The 12,666-nt window shown below is 26.6% G+C and overlaps 1 long non-coding RNA gene and 3 other non-coding genes across 4 annotated transcripts; all 4 read left to right on the forward strand.

The window, feature by feature from the left end:
• Positions 1–7,545: 7,545 nt before the first annotated feature.
• On the forward strand, positions 7,546–8,378 carry LOC148204780 (uncharacterized). The gene is made up of 2 exons (XR_015783931.1): positions 7,546–7,678; positions 8,189–8,378. It is a non-coding gene; the product is annotated as an uncharacterized LOC148204780 (long non-coding RNA).
• Positions 7,765–7,845, forward strand: LOC124836209 (small nucleolar RNA snoR64a). The gene has a single exon (XR_007028624.1). It is a non-coding gene; the product is annotated as a small nucleolar RNA snoR64a (small nucleolar RNA).
• LOC124836210 (small nucleolar RNA snoR20a) lies at positions 7,995–8,077 on the forward strand. The gene has a single exon (XR_007028621.1). It is a non-coding gene; the product is annotated as a small nucleolar RNA snoR20a (small nucleolar RNA).
• On the forward strand, positions 8,189–8,272 carry LOC124836205 (small nucleolar RNA R38). Its single transcript, XR_007028620.1, has one exon. It is a non-coding gene; the product is annotated as a small nucleolar RNA R38 (small nucleolar RNA).
• Positions 8,379–12,666: the final 4,288 nt, after the last annotated feature.

Genomic DNA, 12,666 nt, shown 5'->3' on the forward strand with positions numbered 1-12,666 from the left:
TGTACCATTTAACTTGTATCTACCTCTTTTCATATATGGGATATAAAACTTCTAATCACGTCCTTTTTCTTTAATTCTCTATCTCAACCCACCACACTTATAAGAGATCAATCTTCATTATCTTATCTCTTTTTCTTATTATCAACTTTATATTTTACTAGTCTAAACATATATATTATCACATATCTGTATTTTTAAAATATTTATATTTTATTATAAGTTAATAATATATGTTAATTGATTAAGATAATATATAAGAAAGCAACCATGAAAGTAGTAAGAAGTACTTTAATATCAATAATAAAAGCTATAAATATAATTAAGAAATAAAAAAAAACTATACAAAATATTTTAAAATAGAAATTACTTATAAAAAAAATCAGTTAATGATTATATATTTAAAAAAAGTGTTAATAATTATATTATAAAAGATATAATAGAAATATAAATTAGATACACATAAAAAAATGTCACTTTTATATATAGTATAGATAATAGAAAATACCATTTTTTTTTAAATTCTACCACTTCAATAGCCGTGTGAGAATTGTTTGTGATTATTATTTTATATAATTAATTTCATCAATAACTCCATTTACTTGGTTTCTTTTTCTAATTTTGCTTCAAATATGCTTTTACTCCCATGTTTGGAGAATCTCATATTTAAGTTTTTCTTCCGTTATTATTCATTTTTTAAAATGAATGATAATTAAGTATGTGTTAATTTTAAAAAAAATTAAATTAGATACTTTTATTACATGTAAGACTTAAGTGGAGAGTTCAGGTTTTCTTCTCATGCAAATTTAATTACTCCAAAAAATTTAAATCAAATTCAGACACTAGATTTATGGTTCCAACCTAATTAGAAAATAAGATAAAAAATGAAAAAAAAAAATAGAGATACATTAATTTTCTTTACCTTTTTTTTTCCTTTACACATTTATCTCTTTACCAAGAGTAAAATAAACATATTAAAAACCTTTTAAATCACTTAAATAACATAACTCTAATCATGAAATTTCAAATATTCAAATTCAAATTTTAACTTAAACTTTCTCTATCTTCGTAATTTCTGGATGTAAGTATGTTACACTCATTTTCTTCTCACTTCAACTCACAGATCCACTTAATTATTATTTACATCCTTTTTCTTCAAAATTCACCATCATCATACCTAATCAGTTAATAAAAATTCACTAAATATAAAAAATATATAATCCCTTCATAAATTTAAAAGAGAACACGACTTTTTAAAAAAAGAAGAAATCCTTTGATTTCTATCTAGATCATTAAAACAATTATAAAAAAAAGTGATTTTGTAGTCATCTCTCAAAACACCGTCAACCCTATTAATCATAACAAAATATTTTAAATTTTGATATTATACAATAAATAAACATAAAATGCTAATTTTATATTTATTTCTTAAAAGAAAGAAAAAATACACTTTGAAATGCTAAAGATGAAAATAGTATAATTAAAAAAATCTTCAAAGAAAAAGAAGCGTAATCATTGGAATCATTACACATATATAATTTCAATTATAGTTTTATTAAGTATTCACAAAAAGAAAGATTAATGGAACTCTTGTTAGATTAGTTGGGCACTTGCATGAACTTGATCATACGATTTTAGGTCAGACTTATAATAGTTAGTTGAGTTAGCCATTTCAATGGTCTAATACATGGTGTTGATATTAAAATAAAGTTGTATTAGGTAATGTGTCTTACACATATCATGTCAAAAGTTGTTGAAATGTTTTCCTGTCGCATGGAATAAAGCTTAAGGTTATGGCTACACTTGTATGTTATTTTTCAGTTTTTATTCTAATAGTGGTGATTGATAGAACCCCCACTCTTAATCATCATTGTAGATGTTGAGCTTCTCAAACTGACTATGACAATTTCCTTTTCCTACTTTGTTTTCGTTTTGTGTTTATCTCCTTTCACCTTCAAGATTCTAAACACAATAAAAGGGAAATTAAATTATTGAGTTTTGTCATGTTACTAATGTATTGAACTTAAACCGACTTAGTTTAAAAAAAATAGTTATTTTTTTATGGGTTGTAAGTAAAAAATACTTTTTTATATTAAGATTTATATGGGACGTAGAAATTAAAAAAAAATACTTATGATGATTGTTTTAATACATGAATAGTCTCGTATTGTTTATCTTGGAGTTAAAATCAAAAACATATTTTTCTTTTAACATTTATATTAAAAGATATAAAATTATGATAAGATGTTAAAACAAACAATATTTTAAATGTGTTAAATTATTATAACGACATTATTAAGACGAATTTGAAGTCAATAAAACATTTTCTTAGAAAACTTTCTCAACCCAATATACATTTAAATACATATTCTTTCTTTAACATTTTAAAAAGTCTTTTGAAAAAAATAATAATATGACAAAAGTTTTAGGTTCCAAAATGAAGACATATCTCAACATACTTAAGTTTGAAATAATAATAAAGTAAAGTGTGTTATCTGGCAAGTATTTACATAAAAACTAGCTTAGATGAGAGGTTTTACATCATTTATTTGATGAACTTGGTTCCTTCTTTTGTCTGACTATATACTTGTTAGAACATGCTTATGATATCAATAAACTCATTAGCGAAGAGAATACACGGTGACACTAATGAAAATTATGAATACTATAGTCCACCTGTCATGATAAGTTGATCGATAACAATTTTATAATAAAAATAACAATTGTTATACTCGTAAAAGAGGACCTGACATAATAAGTGAATAGAAAAAACTTATTATGACAAATGTAGTGAACCTATCATAATGAGGCGTAATGGCACAAATATAATTATGTTGAAAACTATTACGTTAGTTTTTGGAAGACCTATTGCAGTAAGATTTTATCATGACGACCAGTTCCACATTTGTCATGGTATCTTTAAATCCCTAATTTTTGTCACTTTTGTGTTTCACAATTAGTTCACGCTCAATCTTTCTCCCAGTCTTCCATTCTCAAGTTTTCTCATACAATCATCGTTTTTCCAGTTTGTTCTCACGGAGTGACGTTGTCATCCACTTTTGGCAGCGTCGTGTCTACCATAATTGGGTCGTCATCTTCTTCATCTCACACAAGCTCGCCTCGTCTTGCGTTGTCGTCCCCTCTGTCTCACATGGTGGTGCCTCATCTTCAATTGTCGCTTCTCAGTTTGTATTATCGTGCCCTCGTCTTCCATTGTCGTGCCTCGACAAGGTTGATCTTGGTTGCGTCCTCATCCTCGAGTTTGATCTCCGCATTACCACATCGGTATCTCGCTTTTTTCATTTGGTTTTCTTCTTTTTGCAACAAATTTTAAGCCTTTATATTTAATGTTTTAATGTGTTAATTGATTGGGAAAGTTTGAAGACTCGTTTCCTTTCTGTATTACCTTTGTCATTAATTCTTGAAAAGGTATTTAATGTCCTAAACCTAAATCATGTGTTAATTAGAGTTTGCAGGTGAAACGTACAAAATAATGTCACATGACTTAGTGTGAGATAAGCCATGTTTATGTGTGTTAGAATCGCTGCAACGGAAGTATTAGCGTGGAACAAACCAAGAGGGGGGGGGTGAATTGGTTATATACTTTTATTGTGCCTTTTATTATTTTTCTCTTAATTTTTCTTACTGGGCGAATGATTAAATATAAATGACAGAGTAAGGGAAAGAGAAAAATTACACAGGTGATTTTATCCTGGTTCAGATCACTAGGATCCTACGTCCAGTCGCTTATCTCAAACAAGATAAACCTTTTTCACTAACACAAAACACTTACAAATATTAGTCACAAAGAAAAACAATTTGTAAGAGTTTAGAAATACCACCTCTCTTGAAACCACAAGAGATGAACTTACACTTCCTTTGAATCTTCACAAAGGATGATACCACCTCTCTTGAAACCACAAGAGACGAACTTACACTTCCTTTGAATCTTCACAAAGGATGACCACCTCCTTCGAATGCTTCACGAAGGATGATTCTCTTCCACGCACTTCCTCGGACACACCAAGGATGAACAAGCTATTCCTCTGTCACCGCAGTAGTTCAGGACTTTGCAGACAAGAGTTTCCTTAGCTTCAACAATCTCACAGAGTTCTCAAAGAGTTCAGAGATCTTTTTCACAAGGGAAGAGTTATTTTTGAGATAAAGAGTGAGCCATTTTATAGACTCAGCCTAATACCCTTCCATTCTTCGAAAACGGGCCATCTAACGCATTTAATCGATTAACATAAATATTAATCGATTAATAATGAGTACAACGACTAGTTTTTCAAATCTGAAACCCCCAACGGCTAGTTTTTCAAATCTGAAACCTCCAACGGCTAGTTTTTCAAATCTGAAACCCCCAACGGCTAGTGTTAATTGATTATTCTCAGGAATAATCGATTAACTAAATAAATCAAATATAAATTACAAGAATCAACCCTAATACATATTTGAGCACTATTACATCAACTTTGATTATTATAAAAGCTTTATAAAATACAGAGATCTTCAATTTGTCTTTATGGATCTTGACTTGTGCAAATCTGTTCATCATCAAAACTTCATCTTTGATTTTTGCTAACAATGTGCATCATGCAATGCACTTGAATTATACTTAATATGACTGTTACTCAAATACCTCTCATATTTACTATGATAGATTTTCACGAAGTCATAGAAAGATCACATTTTCAATGATTATCGCAACCATGACACCATAATATCTATCATAATATGTCATTTTCATTTGTCATAAAATGTCTTGTGTGTAGTAGTGTGATTTGTAGTTTTCAAATTTTACTAAACTAAGTTTTTTTTTCTTTTTCAATTTTCAGAATTGAATGTGTGAATTGGTTTTTCTCCTTTTTATTTAATACATTTTATTGTTTTGCGAATTGTTTAGGACTAAATATGTTTTTAGGCTTTATACTTAAATGTAAAAATGAAATTCGTTTTTATCTCAAATTTAGATACATTTTGTTTCAAAGAAAATGTTCCAAAACAAAAATGTCAATTCACATCAATTTAAAATGTAGTTTAGCATGTTAAAAAATACACAACTGTGTTAAAATAGTTATATTATTATTTTTTAAAATTTGATGATCAAACTTTATGAAAATTTAAGATATGTACTAATTATAATTTTAAAATCTAAATATAAGAAGAAAAACATATTATTTATATTTAGAATAATTAATATAATTTTTATTTATGTTTGTTGTTTGTATCGTTTTTCTAACAATAAATTACTAGTATTTAAGAAGGATGGTTAAATGTGAAAATTTTGGTATAGTCATAGGTGGTCATCAAAACAAAATTAAATGAATATAGGTTCTTAAAAGTTTCATTCATTGCTTAATTTTTTATGTTGTTGTATGAGATATTTGTTGGTCTGGTGGTAATTGTTTTATCTGTTTATGAAAAGTGCACGTTTTTACAAGTTGACTTATCAGTAAAAGAGCCTTTTTATCTGCTGGTTGATACGGAATATTTGTTATATATTTACTTCAGATGTTTAATTTTTCTTGTCGTAACTTTTGGTAATAAATTTGAGCCATTGATGGCACACGTGGTTTTTTAAAGGTTGGCAAAGCCTTTAATGTTGTGAATCGTAATGTAAGTTATACACATATGATGCATATTCATCTAAGAAAAGCTATATTTATAATTGTTGCACTTTTAATAATAGGTAAGTACAAACTAGGTAGAGAAGCTTAACTATTGTGTAGTCACATGCAACGGTGTTATAATAGGAAGCTTTTCTATTTCTGTTTTTTTTTCCTTTATATTTTACTTTTATGATTTTGTTTCAATGTTTTTATAACTAAGAAAAACTTAAATTTGATTAATTATACTTTTCTTTTTAAACTTTTAAGCTAGTTGTTTCATGACTGCAAGAGTGAGGTTTCTTGTTGGTTTTCAATATCAAGTATCATTGATTTTTGTATGTCATCTAAATTTTAAGTTGTTCGATTTTGAGTTTTTTGTGCATTCAAATTATTCAGAGGTGGTCGAACAGATAATGGGTTGTCTTTTAGTTTGGTCATATTGTGTAAATTCTCTGATTGTTTGTTCTGTTATGGTTTTTTCTTGTCCCTTAGGTCTCTAGAGTCTCCCGTTTGTGTAGAACCACTGAGATGCTACATGTAAAAGATACTCTAATGTTAAAGTCAATAGATAACCAATCTGTTAGCAATTAATGCAGTGATGCATGTTATGTGCATGTATGTGAAATTCATACCTTAGACATTTATCTATAGTAGTTGTTATGGACTTTTACCTTTTTTGTCGACCTAATAATATATAATCATACCTTAATCGATATTAATATCTTGATTCTTTACTACCATTATTAATATGATCATTTTATAATCGATCGATCATGTCGTTTGGTTAATGTGATCTACCATGGGGTGATGTCCTAGAGGTTGGCCTCGAATGGTTGATCAAGAGCGATCAATTCAAATTAACTCCCCAAGTAGTTGCCCAATAGTAGTCAGTTCAAAGAAGCTTGGCCAAGAACTATGTTCAGAGGAGTTCAACTTAGAGTGGTCAATCTAAAGGAACTAGGCTCAAAGGAACTTGATATGTAGTAGTCAATATAAAAAAACTCAATCTATAAGAACTTGACCTAAAGTAGTCAACCAAAAAAAATTCAGACTAATTTTGGAATTAGAAAAGTTCTTTTAGTGATTGGCCATCTAATATTAATTGAATGATCTACACTTGATATTCAAATATTTTCATTATATTATAAATTTTTATTTTTTAATTCATTTAACAAGTAACTTTTATTTCGTGAAGATTTTCTTCTCATGGAGGACGAAAAAATTAATAAAAAAAATTTGCAACTATTTTAATCAACTAAAACCTAAGTCAAATAAGATAGTTTAGTGAATAATACAAATAAATAAACAAAAACTAAAAAAAAAACGATTTTATAAGAATATCTTAATCATGTAGTGGTTCTTGTTGCTTGATATTTAGTAAAAATTCTACAATTAACATTAATTATATAATATGTATGTATAACATTAATATTTGTGTATAACATTCATTTTAAACTAAATTATATAACATTTATATAAATACTAAGTTTTATTTACAAATGAAAATATATTTCAAAATATTAATTATAATATGAAACCATATTTAATATAAATTATACAATTTATAATATTTTGTAAGAAAATTACAGAGATTTTAAATTATATTAAATCATTTCAATTATACATTAAATTTTATAGTATTATATATCACTTCACATTTCGTTATATTTAAAATAAAATTATATTGTTGTGATATGTATAACATCAATATATTATAATTATAAACTTTATTAAATTATTAATTAGAAATAGAATTTTGTTTCAATTACTTGATTTGTCCATTTATTGATTTCAGCTACATCAGTAAATACCTGCAGAGCACATAGCTTCTGATCCGCAAGCTTCCAACATGAACTTAATAATGTGAAAATAGCCCTTGCTGGCCCAAATACTTGTTGACAGACAGATTGGGCCGAAGGATCATTAACCGGCCCACAAATTGGAGAGCTTGTGAAATTCCACATAACCACAACCATCCATTAGGTTTCCGTATGAGCGTGCTCCGTCCCGTCCTATAAATTGAAGCTGCTTTCCTTTTGTTTATGTAAAACCCTAGTTTTCGTTTGCAGGTTCTCTCTTCTCACTTTTCTCTTTTTTCTTTTCTCGCAATCGTTCTGGTTTTATCTCTATGCTTCTTCTACCTGACGCCAATTGATGAATCTTTCGAAATGTTGAGTGCTCAAACTTTGATTTTGAGTGCGATGAATACTTTTCATTGAATAGGAAGATCTGATGCCGCATTCGTACATTTCGATTTTCTTCCCGTTTTTTTGTTTATACTTTTGCAACCTACTTGTTTTTTCAATCATTGTTTGAAATGGTTTTAATCATTCTTTTTCAATGTTTACAATAGGCAAAGTTTGTATCTGATTAATTGGTGCAGTGGTCAGTGATGCATATATCATAACTAGCTGAAATGCGACTTTTCGCATTTTTGTTGAAAATTTTGAACTAGGACGGTCTGAGGCTACTGAATCCGATTTAAAATAATGATTTCTTTTTGTTATTGAATTTTTGTGTGTTTTGATGTTTATCATTCCTATAATTTGTTACCGGCTGTCAATCTTCGATCTATGCAGCGCTGTGGATGATGAGAAGTATCAAATTTACAGTTATCCCTGGCTGATCTAGCAGGTGATGAAAATTTGTAATCTGACGCAGTCTTTGCTTCCAAGAAATAGGTGCTTTTGTTCGTGGTTTCAAAATTCCTATGTACTATTTCAATATTTCAATTAGTATTGAATAATAATTTTATATTTCTAATATTAACCATTACAACTAAAATTATTTTTTTCTAATTCGGGTATAAGTAAATGTTCCAACGTAATCAATGTGAAATGGGACTAAAAAAAAGAGGAGTACTTCTATATCCATTAAAAATATTAACCAGAATGGATTTTTTTTAATTATTTAAAACAATTAAATTTATGAGAAGACTTAGATCGAAAGGTATACAACTTTAAAAAATCAATTTTACAAATTTAATTAGAGATCTTTAAATTTATAAGAAAAGTTTAAACGTAAATTTTATACATGTGGTTGTGTGGTTAAGGTAAAACGATATTAAAAAGAAGACTGTTTCTTAAATTACATTTAAAATAAGTCATGATTTGTAAATATAAGTATTGTTTTAAAAATAATTATAAAAAATTATTTAAAAATATTAAAATTTATGAAAACTTGAAAGTTAACTAAAATTTCTAACTTTATTATATATGATTCTTTATTTTTTTTGTAATTTTATGACATTTGTTCCACTTAAATCTCGATTCCGTTTTTATATTTATTTTTTTCCACTTAATTTTGTATATATTCTTAGCTTTCACATTTTATTTTAATTTTTGTATGACAGACAATCTGACAAGTGGTTTTACTTCTATTACTTCGACCAAACTTAAATCAATATATTAATGGTAAAATCCCCTAAGTTGGAATAGCAAATTTTGAAATGTAATTATATTTGAATTAATTTTATTTTAGATATTTTAATTTTATAAATATATGTAAAGTTATTAAAAAAATTATTTCTTATTAAGTATGCTTATCCACACTATTATTACATAAAAGTGTACCCTTCGAAAAAAATAATTATTATTTTATCAAATTTACGTTTTGAGTGACTTTTGTTGTTTTTTTTTCAAATAATTTTTTTCTAAAATTTAATCACTTTTTTTCTGAAATTTAATAACTATTGGAAGGAAATATTATCTAAGAATAAAACAAACATTACCTACACTAAAACTATACAAATTAATCAAACTACATTTTATATTTATAAAATTGAATAATTTTTTTACCTTTGTATTATAAAAAGAATTGACCATGCGTGTAATAAATGTGTTCTCACTAATAATTTAATATAAGGGATTGCTTAATATTTTCTCAATTGTTAATAACTTCTAAATATTATTAATATTTTAAATTTGATATTGAATATTATTTTTAAGTTAATTTTTCAAGAAAATAACATTGATTTTTTATTAATACTGGGTGAAGTTGCATTTTTTTTTATAATGATTGATTCTAATGAAAAGGATGTTGATTTAAAAAATAAAAGTATTGATTTAAATTTTTTAAAAAGTATAATGAGATATTATTATATATTTTATTATTAATTATAGATATATTTGTAATTTATTTATAAATATATGTATGATCATATTTATGAATGTTTGTAATATATACTTATATTGGTGACTTCATAAATAAAGAACATGATTTTTTTTTCATGATTTATCATGGTATGTGAATTATGGATTAAATTTTATCCAAACAAAATTTATTATTTGTTTTGTTTATTTTAATTGTATATAAAAGGTTCTTCAAGTTTCAAAAATACAAACCAAATTTATTTAGTTTGCAGGTTTCGTTTAACAACTTAAAACAAACTCTTAATCTTTAGTTTACTAAGTTGATACTGTCTTAAAACAGTATGATTTTGTCCAATCTTATTTAGATTAGTAATTTTGCACATGACAATTTTTATAGTTTTCTACGATTTTTTTATGGGTTTGGGAGTCTTAAAATAGTTTTTTTGTTGGAGATAGCCCGTTATCCTGACAGTATAGAGTGTTAAATATGTTTTGAGAATCATTGTATATTAAATTTTTATATGCATTAATAAACTGTGAAAAAGTGATTACACTTCTTAAACTTTTCAACCTAATAATTCAAGATTTAATAGCATAAATTATAATTATTGTCTCCTCTTATATTCAATTTTAAAACATACATTTTTTTAACAAACTTGGAGACTATAAATAATTGTTGTATTTCAAATAGAAAATTAAGGCTAATTCAAAACAACAATATAATTTAGCATACAATTAATCTCATATCAAACATACAAAAATTGAATAATCTATTACCACATTACATAAAATTAATTGGTCATATTACAAAATAAATTTAAGATAAAAAAATATGAATCTAGGAGCGAAAAAGGTAAAGAACACCCAAAAGAAGGGAAAGAACGAAGGAACCAAAACTCACCGCGGAGAAACAAATGAACGAAAGAAAGACCACTCAGAAAGAGTTGAAACCTAGTCAATGGTCTTAATTTTTTATAAAACCGAAGCAAAACTAGTTTATGACACTGATTCTCCGAACAACCGAGACCATAGGATCCATTTAGAATTTGAACAATTTGAAGTTATTTCTGCAGGGTACAAAGTCAAAACCCCATAACAGCGATTCTGCAAAGTACCGAGACCATAGACCTGTTCAAAATCAGAAAAGTCTGACATACCTCTCGACAAACGAGAATGTCAAGACCTTATGTCATCGGTTATGAGAAGAACCGATGTAGTAAATCATGATTACTATGTATTAGTTGAAAATTTTAAATTTGTGTTAATGTGATCGACCTTTAGGTTCAGTTGTTCATTTATTGATGCTAAAAAAAATATGATTTCAATTCTTTTATAATGAAAACTATAAATTTGTGAAAATTGCAAAATGTAACCGTGATTTTTTTATGTTTCGTTTTCATCGAAACCATAATTTATTAAGCATGTTAAAAATCTATTTTTGTATCATTGACACTTTAATAAATTTTGATATATTTGTATGGAGAGATTTTTGTTTTCAGAAGAGATGCAAAAGTTTATTATTCTTATGAACCAATCTTAAATTTTATGATTATGTGAGTATACTCTGTAATGAATAGTGTATATGAACTTAATTTTATTATTTTAACTCTTGCAATACGGATGACTCGTGGTTTCGTTTGGGGAAGTCTATGTATCTCATGTTTTATAAGGTGTTCAGTATTTAGTTCGTAGCAATTATTGCTAAGTAATTGTTACTTTAATAATTCAAACAATATGAAATCATATTATTATTTACACACATTACCATACCATTATTTTTTATATGTATGAAGTTTGAATATTGAAAACTTTCATGGTCTCTTAGTCTTTGTATCTATCAGTATAAATGTAAAAATTAACTTTATGTTAAGTGGGCTTAACACGTTCTTAAAGAGATTTTGGTATTAAGAAGACATTACATGATCTTCTTGACAAAAATTGGAAGGGTACAATCCTTCCAAGCAAAAAATAGATACTTATTAAAATTTAATGTGTAATGTGAAATGATCGCACATGTTAGAATAAATATATTTATTGTATGTTTATAATAAAACTTAATTGGTTAAGTGTGTCTTGCTTACATATACCACTGTAATAAGAATAATAAAAAGTAAATTTAAACTCTAATTTAATTTTATAAGTTTTGTTTGTAACATGATATTTGCATTTCATTATATATTGTAATTTTTTTTATTTTTAATTAATTTAAGATTTTTAATACATTTTTCATAAGCGAGACTCAATGAAGATAAATACTAGTTTGATAACAAGTGACACAATAGATCCAAAAAACAAAAACATCACTATGATATATTTTAGATGACTGTAATATGATTTAAAAAAAAATATTTTTTAAGTCTAACAAACTTAAAAAATAAATATAATAAAAACTTATTACATTTATGATAAATCAACATAATAATAACTATAATATAATATTTAATCAAATAACCATTTATTTTGGTGATGTGTGGTATAAAGAGATATTTATGATATCAACAAATTATATAATCAAACTTATGCGATTTGAACGCATAATTTGTTAATATATAATAATTGAACCAACAAATATGTTTGTTGATATTATTTACTCAATGCTAATAATATTAAGATAATGATACTTTGACAACATTTTTTTACAATATTTTAACATTATTTACGTGTTATTCTGTGATTGATCCAAAATTATTATAGAATTAATAATAATCATAAACACCAATATGAACCAATCAGAAAGAATGACACATTTCTCAATTTCGGAAGTACATAGCCGACCCTTCTCATGTATTAGAGTTAGAAGACGTTCGTCTTCGTCAAGACCGAACGTTATAAATGCAACCCGTTCGTGTTGAAGATAGTCGTACCAAGTACTACAAGAGGAAAGCCATCATATTGGTGAGAGTGGTGTGGGACGAGAAGACTGGCGACTCTACATGGGAAGTGGAGGATGCCACGAGGGACTTGTA

The sequence above is a fragment of the Vigna umbellata genome, chromosome 1 (assembly GCF_029865625.1).
Source record: "Vigna umbellata cultivar VRB3 chromosome 1, Vumbellata_1.0, whole genome shotgun sequence".
Classification (NCBI taxonomy): domain Eukaryota; kingdom Viridiplantae; phylum Streptophyta; class Magnoliopsida; order Fabales; family Fabaceae; genus Vigna; species Vigna umbellata.